The following is a 20041-nucleotide window of genomic DNA, read 5'->3' on the forward strand; positions in this document are numbered from 1 at the left end:
TAAAAGTTAAATAGACAGAGAGTCAGGTGACTGATCACTCAGGTTCAAGTGACTGATCACGTTCTATGTTTCAAAATATGCTGATCTATAAAGGCACGGGCGACTAACCCTCAAGTCACAATCGGCTAACCTTCGTGTTTTTAAAATTTAAACAACAAGAGAAAGTTTCCAAAATAGATTGCTTGGCCCCCAAACTTTGAGAAAACTTGAAAAATACTGCAAGTAACTGTGGCAACACAAAAATATTCTTTTTATCTCTATAAATACATATTAATTTCAAGAATTAAACACAACAACAATCAACACTCAAGCATATTCTCACACACTCAAAACTCTATTACTGAAATACTCTTGCTAAAGTTCCTACAGTGTTCTTGCTGATTAAACTCACGATTTTTTTTTTATCAATTTCTACTAAGATTTTTCAAATCAAATCAGAATCCCGTTGATATTCTTTTAAAATTCATTATTTATATTGATTAATTGATGAAGTATATTGAGATTTTAATTATAAAAATATGCTCTAACTGAGCGAACAAAAGTTGTTATTGTTGTTTTTGTTGTATTGACAATTTAGGTTATTGGATCATTGCCTAGCAAGAAGGGGTATTTTTGTTAGAGAGGGGACTCCACTTAATAAGGAAATAGGTTGTAACTTAGCCTCGAAATAAGTTGGAAAGGAAAATCCTCACATCGTATTCTTGGGGAAATGACATAGGTTGCTAGCCGAACCTTGTAAAAATCTGGTTCTCAGCTCTTCTCCCTATTAGGCATTTACACTGAAAGACATACTTTATGTAATGGGTTTTGGTATTTTTTAATTACTTCAGTTATTCCATTTTAGTAAGAATCTTTGTGAGTAATTGAAATTAGGATAGCTTCCCAAGAGTGGGGTGAATTGGGAATTTAAAAACTTTCTTTTTAATTCCTTTTAAGAATACTTAACTTATTTTATTGTTTAACCAATTCTTTTACTTGTTTGTTTAATTTGTCAAACACACAATAACTTGGTTTCTTTTATTCAATCAACAACACAAGCACTTAAACAACTAAATCACCAACCAACCTTTCAATCAACCACACTATCCAAACTAATCAAACACAATTTGAAAGCAAACAACCAAACCAAAATTAAGATATACAGTACTAAGAAATTAGGACGGTTGTTTGTTTATGTATGCCTTATATATATGAATCAAGCCCTATAGTTGAATGATATGTTTGTTAAAATAAATTTGCTCCTTTTATATGATTTACAACCACACATTCACACTCTTCCCAAAAATGAGAATTCAAGTAAACTATTAGTTAATTTTCTTTGGGTGTTTTAACCAAGTAACGTACTCCCGTATGGTTTCCACAAAGTATGGTTTAACCAACGTACTCCCTTTCAGTTTCCGCAACCCAAATCAAAATTCAACTTTAGGTTTGTTTGATTTCCAAATATACACAGTGTATATGATTTCAAATTTAAATCATCCACGCAATATAAATATGCTGAAAATAAAGAGTAAGGGAAAGAGAGAGTGAGACACAGGATTTTACGGGGTTCAACTTCAACACAGCCTACGTTCTTGCCTTTGAAAAAACCACCAAAGGATTCACTAAACATGTTCCTTTACCGGGCAAAACAATACCTTTTACACACTCCTTCAGAAGGCTAGAGCAGCATCTTTCTAAGCGATAATCCCTCGCCTAGCCAACAATCCAGAAAACCTAGAATCGTAACAATCTACAAGAATATAATATAAATTCTGCGCACAAAAAATACTCTCAAAATTTAGAGCAGGTTGTACAAATTGAGATGTAAATTGTACTTAAAAAAAAAAACCAAAGCAAATTTGAATAGATGAAGCTCTAAAGTTTTTAGAAGCCACCAATGGTTCGTTTAAAAGAGAAATGGAATTGCAACCTAGAACAGAGCTTTGATATTTTCAATCTACCAAAATTGTAGAATTCCTCTCCAGCAAAAGATGTTAACAAATGGAACTCAGGTAGAACTTCAGCGTATTGACTGTTTGATCACTTTTCTTGTGTATTCTCTATCTTGTTTTTTCATTACCCAAAGAGGTATTTATAGGCTTTTTCAAAGAATAATCTCCTCATTAAATTAGGTAGCATTAAATTATTGAAAATAATTTTGAAATTCAAAATTTTTCAAAATATAATTTTCTCATTTAATTAGGTAGCAATAAATTATTGAATTAATTTTGAAATTTAAAATTTTTCCAACGAACAATTTCCTCATTTAATTAAATTATTGAATTAATTTTGAAATTCAAAATTTTTCCAAGGAACAATTTCCTTATTTAATTATGTAGCATTAAATTATTGAATTAACTTTGAAATTCAAAATTTTTCCAAAGAACAATTTCCTCATTTAATTAAATTGTTGAATTTTCTTTGCTTAATTAATGTTGGAATATTAACTTATTTAACCTTGAAAAATGTGTTCCAAGACTTAAACTAAAGTCTCTAAGTTTATTTGCCTAATGAGCTTCAAAATGAAAAAAAGAAAAAAGAAATTTTAAACTCTTTTAACAAGGTGTTTCTTAGTTTCTTTTGACTTATGAGAGCTTCATATATCTAACTAGCATTTGGCTTTGAAGTACTCACAACAGTTTTTCTAATTATGGTCTTCTTAAATTCTTTAGCCTCCTTCAGCCTTTTGAGATTTACTTTTGACTCTGGGTTTACTTGCCCTTAAACTTCTTCATTTGCCATTCATTGCCTTCAACATTTTGAGGAGCTTTCACTAGATTAACATTGAGCTTCAACCTATCAACCTTGAGAGTTCTTTTGCCTAAAACATATCACTTAATATTATATGTTAAAGCATCCTTCATTTTGTTATCATCAAAATAGGATTGAAAAGCCTAGTTAGGTAAACAATCTCCCCCATTTTGATGATGACAAATGAGGAGCAAAAAATATGAATAAGAATAAAAAATCTCCCCCTTACAACTTGCTTTATTCTACTCCCCCTTACAATAAGCATTATTTTAACAATTTGTAGATTCAAGATCAAACATGCTCATTGCCCAATTTTTTATTCTTATAGTGCTCAACATGCTCAAATATGATTTTTCACTACATGTTATCATGCTCAAATACTATCATGTTCAACATGCTCAACATTCAATATCATGCTCTCAATTAAGCCAAATTTTTTGCTCCAAATACTACTCCCCCTTTTGACATCAATCAAAAAGGGTAAACATTTAGAAGAACATATGATCACACACTTCTCAATCATGCCAAAATTCAATATTATATTTCAAATTAAGCATTCTTATTTCATATGTGTTGTGACATTTTTGAATTTTCAATCATGCATATGGTGCTCAACATTCACATTTGTGAAAAAAAAAAACTTAAAAAAATTTGTCATGCATAATGCATCATTCAAATGCCAAGATTATGACAATATTACCAATGCTCATAATCATGTTGTATTGCTTAAAGATCAAGTGATATATTCATGGATACCAATATACATCTTAGTTATTCATATTGAAATTTTATCATGCACTTCTCATAGATTCTAATTTTTCATTCTTTCATGTGATCATAAGCATACATGGTCAAGATATTTAAAAAATAACTTTATGCTTAGATTTTCAAAATACCAATTTCAAGATGCCAATTTTTCAAACATCCACATGTAGCATGTTACATATCACATATCATGAGCCTAAGAGACAAGGAAAGCAATTCAAACTCAGTGTTGAATTATACAACACATCAAAGTACATGCCAAAACAAATTTTGATCACTCAAAAGAGACAAACCCTAGGTGATCCTAGAGATTCTAGATATTTCTTTAAGTCTGGTTCCTTTTAGTTTACTTTTCTACTATGTAGTAGACCAAGTTCTCTTCTTATGGTTATAAATCTATCTTCTGAGAGTGGTTTAGTAAAGATATCAGCCCATTGGTCATTTGTATTGATGAATTCTAGATTTATGTCTTCTTTTTGAACATGATCTCTTAGGAAGTGGTGTCTTATGTCAATGTGCTTTGTTCTTGAGTGTGAAATAGGATTTTTAGATATGTTAATCGCACTCGTGTTATCACACTTAATTGGTATAGTTGTGTAGTTTAAATTGAAATCTCTTAATTGTTGTTTCATGTAAAGAGTATGTGCACAACAACTACCAGCTACTACATATTTGGCCTCAGCAGTTGACAAAGCCACATAATTTTGTTTCTTAGAAAACCAAGAAACTAAAGATTTTCCTAAGAAGTGGCATGTGCCACTTGTACTTTTTCTATCTATCTTACAACCGGCATAGTCTGCATCTGAATAACTGATCATTTCAAAATTAGTTTCTTTAGGATACCATAGTCCTAAGTCCATTGTGCCTATTAAGTATCTTAGGATTCTTTTAACGGAAATTTGGTGTGATTTCTTAGGTGCTGATTGAAAATGTGCACACGTACACACACTGAACATTATATCGAGTCTACTGGCTGTTAGATATAATAGACTTCCAATCATGCCTTTATAGTGCTTTGTGTCTATGGATTTTCCCTTTTCATCTTTGTCTAAGCTGATGGAGGTACTCATAGGTGTGCCTATGGGTTTACTATTTTCCATACCAAATTTTTGTATCATATCTTTTATATATTTTGTTTGACTTATAAAAGTCCCATTTTTGCTTGTTTAATTTGTAGTCCAATAAAATAGTTTAATTCCCCCATCAAGCTCATTTCAAATTCTTCATGCATACATTTTGCAAATTCTTTACATAAATGTTCATTTGTAGCACCAAATATTATATCATCTACGTAGATTTGAACTAAAAGTATATTATTTTCCTTATTTTTAATGAACAAGGTGCTATCAATTTTTCCTCTTAAAAATCCCTTCTCAATTAGAAATCCACTAAGTCTTTCATACCAAGCCCTAGGGGCCTATTTAAGTCCATACAAAGCCTTAGTTAGTCTAAATACATGGTTAGGATTTTCAATATTCTCAAAACCAGGGGGTTGTTCAACATATACCTCTTCATTGATATATCCATTCAAGAATGCACTTTTGACATCCATTTGGTGTAACTTAAACTCTTTGTAGGAAGCATAGGCTAACAACATTCCAATAGCTTCCATTCTAGTTACAGGGGCAAAGGTTTCATCATAGTCTATTCCTTCTTCTTGATTGTACCCCTTTGCTACAAGTCTAGCTTTGTTTCTAGTGATTATACCATTTTCATCCTTTTTATTTCTAACCCATTTAGTTCCTATGATCGAATGATTTTCCAGTTTGGGTACTAATTTCCAAACTTGACTTCTTTCAAATTGGTTTAATTCTTCTTGCATTGCAACTATCCAGGATTCATCCTTAAGGGCTTCTTCAATATTTTTAGGTTCATTTTGGGATAGGAATGCATAATGATTGCTAAGGTTCTTTAGTGAAGATCTAGTAGTCACACCTCTAGATGGTTCACCTATAATTTGTTCTTGAGGGTGATATTTCTTATATTTCCATTCTTTTGGAAGTTTCAAATTTTCTATGAGTTCATCTTTTGACTTTTCTTTGATTATTTCATTTTCCTCCTTGATTTCTATCTCATCATCCTTTTTGAATACATCATCTTTTTCTTCATTTTTAACCTCTCTTGAAAGAGGGTTAGATTCATCAAAGTCTACGTGAATTGATTCAACTATGGTTAGAGTTCTTTTTTTGTAGACTCTATAGGCTTTACTATTTGTGGAGTATCCAAGGAAAATGCCTTCATCCGATTTAGCATCAAATTTTCCTAAGTTGTCTTTGTTATTTAGGATGAAACACTTACATCCAAAAGCATGAAAGTACTTTATGTTAGGCCTTCTTCTTTCCACAATTCATAGGGTGTTTTGTTTAGGTTTGATCTAATGGAGATCCTATTAATTATATAGCTAGTTGTATTTACAGCTTCGGCCCAAAAATATTTGGGTAGGTCATTTTCATTAAGCATGGTCCTTGCCATTTCTTAGAGGGTTCTATTTTTCCTTTCCACTACTCCATTTTGTTGTGGGGTTTTAGGTGCCGAAAAGTTGTGATTTATGTCATATTCATTACAAAAATTTTCAACATTTTGATTATTAAATTCTCTTCCTTGGTCACTTCTAATATTTGAGACATAATACCCTTTCTCATTTTGAAGCTTCTTACATAAAGTGATTAATGAGTTGCAAGCTTCTTTTTTGTTAGCTAGGAACAACACCCATATGTATCTTGAGTAATCATCAACAATTACAAAGGCGTATTGTTTTCCTCCTAAACTTTGGGTTCTAGTAGGACCAAACAAGTCTTAGTGTATGAGTTCTAGGGGTCTACTAGTTGATATATGTTTATTATTTTTGAAACTTTTCTTGGTTTGTTTTCCTAATTGACAAGCATCACACACTTTATCTTTGAAAAATTTTGTTTTAGGCAAGCCTTTAACTAAATTCTTTTTGGAGAGTTTGGATATAAGATCCATGCTAGCATGTCCTAACCTCCTATGCCAAAACCAACTATTTTCACTCATGGCTACTAGGCAAGTTATGTCTTGAGAGATTAAACTATCAAAATTTATGCAATAAACATTGTTCATTCTAAGTGTAGTGAATAACGTTTTTTGATTCTTAGAATCTTGTATTATGCATTTGTCTCTCTTAAACATTATTTCACATCCTTTGTCACTAAGTTGACTAATACTGAGTAAATTATGCTTTAGACCATCTACTAACAAGACATCATCTATAGAAAATGAAGAGTCTTTACCTATTTTACCTATTCCGATGATTTTTCCTTTTGCATTGTCACCGAAGGTTACAAAATCCTCCATCCTTTGGAGTGAGAGAGGTAAACTTAGATTTATCTCCCGTCATATGCCTTGAACATCCGCTGTTCAAGTACCATTTATCCTTAGACGGAGTGGTTCTAAAGAAAACCTACAAGAAATGATTTAAGTTGCTACTTTTGGAACCCAAACCTTCTTAATTTTCTTTAAATTTTGTCTATTTTTAGTATTTATCTTCCACTCATCTTTTACTTTAGTATACCTTTTCTTAAGTGGACAATTAAACATTATGTGTCCTTTCTTTTTGCACATGTGGCAAGTGGTGTGCTCATGAATATTTGTTGATGAAGTACTTTCATAATATTTAGATTGATTTAAAAAATATCTCATATACAAGTTTTTCTTTCTTTTGTTTAAGGCTCCATTATATCCAATTCCTTCTTTGTTGTTTGCCATCCTTTGTTGTCCTACCATCTTTTCAAAATTATTCTTTCCTCTGGTAAAGTTGTAGATGACCTTTTCTTTCTCTAGAATTTGGTTTTTGAGATCATTCATTTCTTGCATTTTCTTGCTATCTTCATTCTCTTGAGACTTAGCTAGTTTTTGAGATAAATTATCTATTTCCTTCTCAAGTTCTTCAATTTTTAAGTTTTTTTCTCTTTCAACATGTTTTGCAAATTCAAGTTGATTTTTAAGTGCCTCGTTTTTTTGTTTCAAGCTAATGTTCTTTTTTAAGACTTTAATAAACTTGTTATGCAGAAAGAGTAATTCATTTTGAAGTTCTTTGTAAGAGGACATACTTTCACACAAATTACTACAAGATTCATTACACGAATCTTCAAAGAGGGAATAATAAGAGTTTACCTCTTCGTTATGCGCCATGAAGCACATGTTTGCTATTTCTCGCTCACTTGGTTCACTTTCCAATTCACTCGAACTAGTGTCATCCCAAGTTGCCTTCATTGCAGGCTTCTTCTTCTTCTTGTCCTTCTTGAGTTGTGGGCATTCCGGTTTGATGTGCCCGACCTTTGTACAATGATAGCAAGTGGGAGGATCATTGTTATTTTTTTATTCCTTTTTATTGCTTTCTCCTTTTTCAGCTTTTGATCCATTAAATTTTCTAGTGAATTTTTTGTTTCTTTTTAAGAATTTTCCAAGCCTTTTAGTTATTAGAACTAAGTCATCGTCTTCTAATTCACTAGATTCATTATCTTCCTCACTCGAATATCCTTTCAAAGATTTTAGAGTTATAGACTTTTTATTTTTGTTTTCAGTGCTTCTTTCTTTCAACATCATTTCATAGGTTAGAAGAGATCCTATGAGTTCATCTAAGGAAGTTGTTTTAAGATTTCTTCTTTCTGTAATGGCTATGGCTTTTGGTTCCCAAATAGGTGGAAGTGCTCTTAGAATTTTATGGATCATCTCATGGGTGGAATAAGTTTTTCCTAAGGCACTTAATGAGTTTATGATATGGTTGAACGTAGTGTACATGCTTGTTATACTTTCATCGGAGTTCATCCTAAAAGCTTCATATTCATTGGTTAACATATCGATTCTACTTTCCCTAACATCTACCGTGCCTTCATAAGTTACTTCCAATTTATCCCAAATCTCTTTGGTTGTTTTACATGTTATTACTCTATTGAATTCATTTGCATCAAGTGCACAATATAATGCCTTTATTGCACTTGAGTTAATTTGCAACATTTTATAATCTGAATCGTTTAGTTCTTTATCCTCTTTAGGTACCTCTTTTCCCTCAACTAGTTTAGTGGGGATTAGATTTCCATTTTTTTACAACATTCCATGCCTTCCAGTCCATAGTTTGAAGGAAGATTCTCATTCGTTGCTTCTAGAAGGTATAATTTAATCCACAAAAAATAGGTGGCCTAGTTAAGGATTGACCCTCACCAAAGGGAGCTACTCCTTTTTGTGCCATTTAGATCTTTATATAGCCACTTATTAGGTTTTGTTATAACTGGGCTCTGATACCAATTAAAATTAGGATAGCTTCCCAAGAGGGGGGTGAATTGGGAATTTAAAAACTTTCCTTTTAATTCCTTTTAAGAATACTTAACTTATTTTATTGTTAACCAATTCTTTTACTTGTTTGTTTAATTTGTCAAACACACAATAACTTGGTTTCTTTAATACAATCAACAACACAAGCACTTAAACAACAAAATCAGAAAACAACCTTTCAATCAACCACACAATCAAAACTAATCAAACACAATTTGAAAGCAAACAACAAAACCAAAATTAAGATATACAGTAGTAAGAAATTAGGACGGTTGTTTGTTTATGTATGCCTTATAAATATGAATCAAGCCCTGTAGTTGAATGATATTCTTGTTAAAATAAATTTGTTTCTTTTATATGATTTACAACCACACATCCGCACTCTTCCCAAAATTCAGAATTTAAGTAAACTATTATTTGATTTTCTTTGGGTGTTTTAACCAAGTAACGTACTCCCGTATGGTTTCCGCAAAGTATGGTTTAACCAACGTACTCCCTTTTGGTTTTCGTAACCCAAATCAAAATTAAACTTTAAGTTTGTTTGATTTCCAAATATACGTAGAGTATATGATTACAAATTTAAACCATCCACGCAATATAAATATATTGAAAATAAAGAGTAAGGGAAAGAGAGAGTGAGACGCAAGATTTTATGAGGTTCAGCTTCAACACAGCCTACGTCCTCGCCTTTGGAAAAACCACCAAAGGATTCACTAAACTCATTCCTTTATCAGGCGGAACAATACCTTTTACACACTCCTTCAGAAGGCTAGAGCAGCACCTCTCTAAGCGATAATCCCTCACCTAACCAACGATCCAAAAAACCTGGAATCATAACAATCTACAAGAATATAATATAAATTCTACGTACAAAAAATACTCTCAAAATTTAGAGCAGATTGTACAAATTGAGATGTAAATTGTACTTCAAAAAAAAGCCAAAGCAAATTTGAATATATGAAGCTCTAAAGTTTTTAGAAGCCACCAATGGTTCGTTTAAAAGATAAATGAAATTGCAACCTGGAACCAAGCTTTGATATTTTCAATCTACCAAATTTGTAGAATTCCTCTCCAGCAAAAGAGGTTAGCAAATGGAACTCAGGGAGAACTTCAGCACATGAAGAACTTCAGTGTATTGACTGTTTGATCACTTTTCTTGTGTATTCTCTATCTTGTTTTTTCATTACCCAAAGAGGTATTTATAGGTTTTTTCAAATAATAATGTCCTCATTAAATTAGGTAGCATTAAATTATTGAAATAATTTTGAAATTCAAAATTTTTCAAAAAAACAATTTTCTCATTTAATTAGGTAGCAATAAACTATTGAATTAATTTTGAAATTTAAAATTTTTCCAAAGAACAATTTCCTCATTTAATTAAATTATTGAATTAATTTTGAAATTCAAAATTTTTCCAAGGAACAATTTCCTCATTTAATTAGGTAGCCTTAAATTATTGAATTAACTTTGAAATTCAAAATTTTCCAAAGAACAATTTCCTCATTTAATTAAATTATTGAATTAAACTATTCTTTGCTTAATTAATCTTGGAATATTAACTTGTTTAACCTTGAAAAATGTGTTCCAAGACTTAAACTAAAGTCTTTAAGTCTCTTTGCCTAATGTGCTTCAAAATGAGAAAAAGAAAAAAACATATTTTAGCTCTTTTAACAAGGTGTTTCTTAGATTCTTTTGACTTATGAGAGCTTCATATATCTAATTAGCATTTGGTTTTAAAGTACTTACAATAGTTTTTCTAATTATGGTCTTCTTAAATTCTTCAATCTCCTTCAACCTTTTGAGGTTCACTTTTGACTCTAGGTTTGCTTGCCCTTAAATTTCTTCACTTGTCATTCATTGCCTTCAACATTCTGAGGAACTTTCACTAGATTAACATTGAGCTTCAACCTATCAACCTTGAGAGTTCTTTTACTTAAAACACATCATGTAAAATCATATGTTAAAGCATCCTTCATTTTGTTATCATCAAAACATGATTGAAAAGCCTAGTTAGGTCAACAGTAATATTTGCCTGGCATTATTTATTTAATGGTTATGCATGTGTGTTTTTTATTCTATATAGTAGGTGATCTAGTGTGTAGACTACGACTTATACATAAAAGATTAGATCATCAATTCTTATAGAATATAAGTTTATAGTTGACAGTCTTAAATGAAATTGGACGCACCATTGGTGGGACTATAGCACAAGTTTTTAATAGGCTTGTCTTGACTATTGGGAATGGTACAATTCCAACTCATTGTGCTAGTACACTTTGTATGTATTGAACATGACCATTTGGGGATAATTGATTTTTATATTGACTATATAACAATTAATACCTCATACTTATTATGAGTGCTTATGCTCTTAATCCTAATATGATTATTGGACACGTGCTCATGGTGTTTATTACTTTGATTCATAGAAAAGTGAGATTCTTTATGGGTCCAAATAATCAGTGAGTTGGATGATGACATTATGTGTATTGTTGCTTTTACTGTAATCCCAAGGTGGGGTGAATTGGTGTTCTAAAATTTTTCTCCCCTAGATCAGATATCCAGCACCACTATTACAAAACCCTAGAGTCAATCTAAAGCAAATAATTAAATGAAACAATAAATACAACTGAAATTAAATTGCGTAAATAAATTACTTAATCGAGCACAATAAATCAAGTAGGACACAACATATATTATCGAGATTCGAAAAATGTGCCTACGTCCCCACCTTGGCTCATAAGCACCAGGGTTTCACTACATCTCATTTAACGGGTGGAGCGGCACCTAATACAACCAGGTCAATTAACGGGGCTGACCTTAACCTATATAATCATTCTAGGATAGATTATCACCCCTTCAAGCCATGCCTAGAATACAATAGATTCAAAAAACAGTTTGTTTACAAAATGTAGGATTTTCAAACAAGGAAATTTGTACTAATATAATTAACACACCACAATATGATAGGATATGATAAGCTCAATTTAGTCTCAATGTCTACTCTCAAAATAATGTTAGTTTATCAATCAGAATATCAGAGTGTATTGTGTTAGGATATTTGTGTCAAGATAATAATATCAATCACAAGATGCAGCAACAAAGATCTTCAGCACACAAGCAAATATCTCAAAAGTAATTTTCTCAAGAATAAGCACAAAAGATATTTAAGATTGGTTTGTTCAAATTATTTCACAAACAAAAGGCAATACAAGCTCTTGAGTATTGCAATGATAATGCAAAACTCACAAGCTATAAGAAGTTTTCCAAAGGAAGACTTATTGACAATGTCACCAAGAAAAACTTTAAGCTTACTCTCAAGTAAAAAATAAATCTCAATCAAACAGAGCAGATAAGAGTATAAGCTTTATATAATAATCACAAAGAACACTCTTACTAAATGATTTTTGCAATGGGAATGGGTAAAAATGGAAGTGGAGTGCTTGAATATAAGAAATAGGGTTTATGAGTTTTAGAGAGAATTTGCTAATGATATTTGCTAATAGGTTACTAATCCACCCAAAAGAGGGGGTATATATGGCACCCCAAAAATTATAACCGTTGAGGACCTATTGGGTTGTTTTGAGAAAGTTTAAATGGAGTTAATAAAAATCAACCACGTTTTAACCTCGATAAAATTCGAGCAACCTGAGAGGTTTGGTCAACCATTTTTAAGGTTCAATCGCTTAGGTTACTCAGTTCCTTTGACCATGGTGTTTTTGAACTAGGGGTTTGGTCAACTAGACATTAGGTGATTTTGGAACCTCTGAGGTTTGGTGAACCAAGCTAAGTCCGATTGACCGAACTTGGGTGTTCTATCGATTGGGCCATTTTTCAACTTTAAGTTCGGTCGACCAGGGCGTTGATGTTCATTTTAAGCTTGGTTAACCAAATAGTCAAACCTTTTACCTTTTGGAGGTTCGATCGACCAAAGGTCTTAGTATGATTTGGTTCAGTCAATTGAACACACCAACTTTGGGACTTATGGTTAGTCTATGGTCTTTTGAGCTTATCTGTCCTATCATGCATGCAATGCATTAATTATTAAAGACAATTGATAATTAATTATTACATACCCGAATAAAACTTAATTAAATTACAACAAATAAATATTTTCAAGTCTTTATTTTCTTTAAGTCCATGTGCACCATATGAAACTTCCAATTGATCCTACACACAAACTCATCAACCATTAAAAACCAAAGTATTTTTCATAATCAAAACAGGATATGACCTATAAGGTCAACAATCTCCCCCTTTTTGATGATGACAAATACCTTATGCAAAAGTGGGTACAACTAAGAAAGGCTACCCTTGAAACTATGCATAAGAGAAATGTAAAAATTTTAAAAGATCAAATATTTTCCTACGATACCCAATTTTGCCTAACTTCTCCCTATTTTGGCAATAGAAAAAAGGGCCATGATAAATTTAAGGTATGTAGGCAAGACATTGAGTATGAATCATTTAAATACAATACATGATTGGGAAGATTTTTAGAAATTTTGACAGCAAGCTGCTTGAAAATAAAGCATTTCCCCAAAAATAGCTGTATAAAAATGAATTGATTGAGTTCAAATTTACAATTTATCCACAACAAAAAACTCAAACAGTTTAGTATGATCAAAATAGAAAAGCATAAGTATTAGTATCAACATGCAGGAGATATAATAGTCATGCAACACAAACAATTTTACAAGGTATAATACAATGATGGATTTAAAGTTTTTAGTGCCATGTGTTTCTAGGAGAGTAGCTCCCCCTAAGTTTATGCACTCTATCAAAAAATCTATGTGTACTCTCTACTGTGCATTAGACCTAACTCATATCTAATATGTATGAACCTATCTTCTTGAAGAGCTTTGGTGAGAATATCAGCCCATTGCTCATTAGCACACACAAACTCAAGTGCCACTTCCCTTTTTCGCACATAATCACGAATGACATGATGTCTAATCTCAATATGTTTGGTTTGTGAATGAGAGATAGGATTTTTAGAGATATTAATTGCACTAGTATTATCACATTTAATTGGAATCATACCGTAGTGCAATCCAAAATCCATGAGTTGTTGCTTCATGTAAAGCGTTTGAGCACAACAACTTGCACCTTCAATATATTCTGCTTCAGCTATGGATAAGGCAACTGAGTTCTATTTCTTGGAGAACTATCAAACTAAAGATTGTCCTTAATAGGGTTAGGTGATGCTAGTACTCTTCCTATCAACCTTACTACCGGCAAAGTCAGCATCAGTGTAGCTAACAATCTCAAATTTCGTATGCTTAGGGTACCATAAGCCTAATTCAGCAGTTTCAACTAGGTACCTAAGAATTCTTTTGACTTCTAATAGATGAGACTCCTTAGGAGCAACCTAAAACCTAGCACACATACACACACTAAATATGATATCAGTTCGACTAGCTGCTAGGTATAGAAGACTACCAATCATGTCACGATATAGTTTTACATCAACAAGTATGCCTTGCTCATCTTTATCAAGTTTGGTGGAATAACTCATAGGAATACCAAGAATTTTACCATCTTCCATATTAAATTTCTTTAGCAAGTCCCTAATATATTTAGATTGGCATTTAAAGGTTCCATGTTTAGCTTATTTAGTTTGAAGTCCTAAGAAGAAACTCAGTTTACCCATCATGCTCATTTCAAATTCACTTTGCATGCATTTGACAAACTCATTACACAATTCATCATTAGTTGCTTCAAAGAAGATATCATCAACATATATTTGTACAAGGAACATATGATCATTTTTAGTTTTGATGAAAAGTGTAGTGTCAATTTTGCCCCTAGTAAAACTATTATCTAGGAGGAAACCACTAAGCCTTTCATACCAAGCTCTAGGAGCTTGTTTCAATCCGTACAAGACTTTGGACAACCAATAAACATGATTAAGATATTTATGATTTTCAAACCCTGGTGGTTGTTCTACATATACTTCTTCATTTATATAGCCATTTAAGAATGCGCTTTTAACATCCATTTGGTACAATTTAAAGTTCTTAAAAGAAGCATAAGCAAGCAACATATGAATGGCTTCCATTCTAGTTACGAGAGCATAGGTTTCCTCAAAATCTATCCTTTCTTCCTGATTATATCCCTCGGCAACTAGTCTAGCTTTGTTTCTAGTAACTACCCCATTTTCATCCTTTTTATTTCTATAAACCCATTTAGTTCCAATAATGGTATGATCATCGGGCCTAGGAACTAGGATCCACACTCTGCTTCTTTTAATTGGTTAAGCTCCTTTTGCATAGACATTACCCAAGATTCATCATCTATGACTTCTTTAATGTTTTTGGGTTCTTATTGGGATAGAAAAGCAAAATGACTCACTAGGTTTCTTAAGGAAGATCGGGTGGCTGCACCACGTGAAGGTTCACCTATAATTTGATCTAAAAGATGGTTCCTAATGAATTTCCAATCCCTAAGCAATTCATGAACCTCACTTTCAACTTTATTTTCTTCAATTGATTTATCATTGATTTTTGAATGTTAGTCCACATTATTTTCAATAGATAGTTTATCTAATCCTTTTCTAATATCAATATCATCTTCATCATCTCTTTTAGAAAATGGATTAGACTCATCAAACACAACATGAATGGATTCAATAATAGTTAATGTTATTTTATTAAAAATTCTATATACTTTACTATTAAGTGAGTAGCCTAAGAAAATACCTTCATCAGATTTAGAGTCAAATTTCCCCAGGTGTTCATTATCTCTAAGTACAAAGCACTTACAACCAAAGTCACGAAAATAGGAAATGTTAGGTCTATGGTCGTTCCACAATTCATAAGGAGTCTTATTAAGTGAGGGTCTGATTAATACTTTGTTCATTACATAATAGGTAGTATTCACTGCTTCGGCCCATAAATATTTCGGTAATTTGTGTTCATTAAGCATAGTCCTACCCATTTCTTGTAAGGACCTATTCTTTCTTTTTACAACTCCATTTTGTTGTGGGGTTCTAGGTGCAGAAAAATTATGTGAAATTCCCTCTAGGTCACAATAATTTTCTATGCCATCATTTTTGAATTCAGTTCCCCTATCACTTCTTATGTGTGTGATTTTGTACCTTTTTCATTTTGAATATTTTACATAGTTTAGTGAATTTTTCACAAGATTCATCTTTATGAGAAAGAAATAGCATCCATGTGAACCTAAAATAATCATCCACAATAACAAAAGCGTATAAATTTCCACCTAGACTTTGAACTTGATTAGGACCGAATAAATCCAAGCGTAGCATTTCGAGTGGTCTAGTGGTGGATATGAATTTATTTTTAATAGAGCTTGATTTAGTTTGCTTACCCATCTGACATGTATCACAAATTTTATCTTTTACAAAATGTGTTTTTGGCAAGCCTTTGACTAAATCTTTTTTCACAAGTTTTGACAAAAGATCCATACTAGCGTGTCCTAAGCGTCTATGCCACAACCAACTAGTTTCATTTATTGCAAAAAAATATGTAACTTGTTAATAAGCTAAATTATCAAAACTAGTGGTGTATACATTTTCATAAAATTTAGCAGTAAAAAGTACTTTTTTATTTGATTTACTCTCAATAATGCATATATCATTTTCAAAAGATACTTTATACCATTTATCATATAATTGGCTAATACTCAACAAATTATGTTTCAAACCATCAACCAGTAATACATTATCAATAACCAAGGAAGGTTCCTTACCAACCTTACCTACACTAATGATTCTGCCCTTTGCATTGTCCCCGAATGTCATGTACCCTCCATCCTTGGGAGTGATGGATGCAAACTTGGCCTTGTCGCCGGTCATATGCCTTGAGCAGCCGCTATCCAAGCACAACTTTCCTTCGATGATGATGACCTCAAACACATCTGCATAAAAATCTAAGTAACTGATGTTGGTCCCCAAATTTTGTTGGGTCCAAAGGGGTTAGTTCCTTATTCACCTTTGACTCTCACACCTTTTTAATTTTTACATGCTTGTTTCTAAATGGACAATCAAACTGAATGTGACCAATATGTTTGCATTTAAAGCATAACAATCGACATCGAGGATCTTTAGGTGGAATTTAGGAGTTTGATTTTCAAGTAAAGTGTCCCAAGTAAAGATCAGGTCGTCTTACATTTTCAACACCATTAAATCTGAGATGACCTTGTTTACTGAGAGAGTTTCTTTGGGCCCCAAGGAGTTTTTCAAAATTATGTTGGCCCTTGGTGAATTTATAAATAATTTTGGAGCTATCCTCCAATTTTCTTTCAAGTTCATCCATTTTCACATTCTTTTCATCTTGCCGAGCAAAATGAACAAATTTTCCCATTTCAACAAGCTTTGAATAATTTTCACATTTCTTCCTCAAAAAATCATTTTCCTTAGTCATTTTATTTAGTAATTTTGACATGCAAATATATTCATATTACAATTCTTTATAAGTAGGCATGCTAATAGAATCACAATCATCATCATCAAAATAATATAAAGAAAAGGAGCAAAAAGACCATACCTTATCACCGTGTGCCTTCAAGCACAGGTTAGCAACCTCCAAATCACTGCAGCCTAAATCTGAATCACTACTGCTTTGTTTATCCCATGAGGTGCCTGCTTTCATGACTTTCTTCTTTTTCCTAGACTCCTTCTTTAGCAATGGGAAATCAAGTTTGATATGCTCGACCTTGTTGCAATTGTAGCACGTGGGAGCATTTGATTTTTCTATTTTTTTAGTAGACTCTCCCTTCTTAGATACTACATCTCTAAACTTTCTGTATAGTCTACTATTCTTCCTAAATAACCTGCTGAATTTCCTAGTAAGTAGTGTAAGAACCCGACTCGAGAATTTTAGATTTAATAAAAAATGAAAGGGTAAAAAAGAAAATTTAGCAAGCTTCGTTGACGAAGCCATTGTTCTCCTCGATGAAGGCCTTCATACTCTTCGTCACCAAAATTCAGAGCCTCGTCGATGAAGAGATACCGAACATGTTGTAAAATATCGGAATAGGGTTCGTCGCCGAAGGAGACGGTTCGTCGATGAAATGTGTGGATGATTCATTGACGAAGGCACCGTATCGTCAACGAATTGGATCAGGTTAAGGTTCTATAAATAGGATATTTTGTTGCTTCATTGCTAAGAAACCTCAAATCCTCTCTCTCTCTCTCTCTCTCTCTCTATGATTCAAGCCGTCAGTTGCCGAAATTAACGATCTGATGTTAGCACGTGGATTAGAAGGAGAAGCTCTATGTTTTTAGCGGATCAGATTCATTTTTAAGATTTCTGGGTTTTGACCCAAAATCAAGGTAAGGGTCCGATATTAGTTTCTTTTTGGACTATATGTAGTAGTAAGAATTATAGTGAAGTATAGTTCTTGGATATTTAGGTTTTGGGAACTTGGATTGTGGTTTTACAGCAATAGAGTTTGTATTTTGGTATTTGGGAAAAGGTAAGGGGATTCTATTTATATCAATTATTTTTGAATCGAGATCGGTAAACCTGTAGTTTACGATCATATGTATGTTTTGGTTACTTATTTGGGAAAATCTATCGAGTGAAAATGCGGGATTTTTGGGTTACATTTTTTGGGAAAATTGAGGGTTTCGGGTATCATCTCTATTTCTGTTGGAAAATCATATGTTGTATAATACTATAGTAATGAGATGACCGTGCCTATATTTGTAATTAAACTTTATTTCTTAAATTGAAAACGATATGATTTGTTGTGTACTCAAAAAAGCGTGGAATGAACTATTGTATGTAAAATGTTCCAGGGTTTGTAAAATAGCTAGGGGCGGCTAATTACCGTATACTGATGAGTATAGGGACATGAGTTCCAAAATTTTTCCAGATTTTGTAAATCAGCCAGGGGAAGCTAATTATCGTACGCTAATGCCATGTCTCGGCTAATTACCATGGACGAGAGTGTCTGGTTCTATATCTGAGGGTGTGAAATATTGCCTATTTGCTCCGGCTGGTCATCGATGGGTGTGAGTAGACACCATATTTGCATGATATCGCTATGAGGCTTCGGTTATTGCAGGATACCAGGTGCTTGAGTCTGACGACACTAACTGTATATTTGGTATCATATGCACTAGAATTGTATCGTATTATGTTTTATGTTGGAATAACACTTGTATGCCACACATTGATATAACTTGCTAGAACCTTACTAAGAAGTGTCTCTTCCCGAATATACAAATGTTTTTCAGGTTTATCGGGTAGTCAAAACTAGCATCCTAGCGTTCGGGAGCATGGGTGTTGGTTAGCTACGTAGAGTATTTATGTAAGTATGGATTTTGTAACTGTGTTGTTATTATTGGATTTTGTAGACACCCGGGGTATGTGTGGTATTTTGGAATGTAGATTCTGGTTATGCATGAACTCTAGTATGGTACGTTGTATGGTACGATGTATGTAATAGAAAGAATATTTTCACTATGTATTTGAAGTATATGGATATGTATGTGATTGTGTATAGGGTTTACGTGTACCCCACCGGGTCGGACACTCATTCAGTATATACTTCATGTATGTTTTAAATGATAGAAAGACAGGTTAGGTTACTAAATTCACACTTGGGGCCCATTGGCGAGTTGGGGGCGTGACAATAGCCACCTCATCTCCAGATTTAGGTTCACTGCACTCACTAGATATATTAATTGACATTTTTAATATAGTAACTTCTCTTATTCTATTGTGCTCATTTACTCTCTCATTAATAGCTAACTCATAGCTAACTCATAGGAGCTTGAAATTTAATTTCAAATATGACAAGGAGTGCAATTATAATTCTTTAGTGATATGATATATAATTAACATAATTAAAGATGAATTCGGGTTGGATTGGGAATTATTAATTACATGGGAAGCCCTAGTCATATTTGTCTAGAAGTCCTTGCTAGCCTATATATACACGCGCTTCATTCAGCAGTTAGGAGAGACGAGCAAAGTCTCACAGAGGTAGACGTTTTTGTGAGAGAAGAAAATTCTAGCAACTGCTTACTAACTCACTCTCTTAGGAGCAAGCCATGGTCAAGGAATACAGTAGAAAATTCCCGGTCATTTTCAAGAGCTCGTTTTTGTACTTGCAGATTTGGGATCAAACCAGATAGATCTCGTAGGTATAATCATAATCGCATAATTAGGGATTGCATAATCTGATTTCTTTTTTGTTATTCGTATGCACTACAACTGAATCTTAGGGCTATTCCACAAGTCCATTCATTTGGTATAAGAGCCTCGGTTGATAC

This window comes from Malania oleifera, chromosome 5 (assembly GCF_029873635.1).
Source record: "Malania oleifera isolate guangnan ecotype guangnan chromosome 5, ASM2987363v1, whole genome shotgun sequence".
NCBI lineage: Eukaryota > Viridiplantae > Streptophyta > Magnoliopsida > Santalales > Ximeniaceae > Malania > Malania oleifera.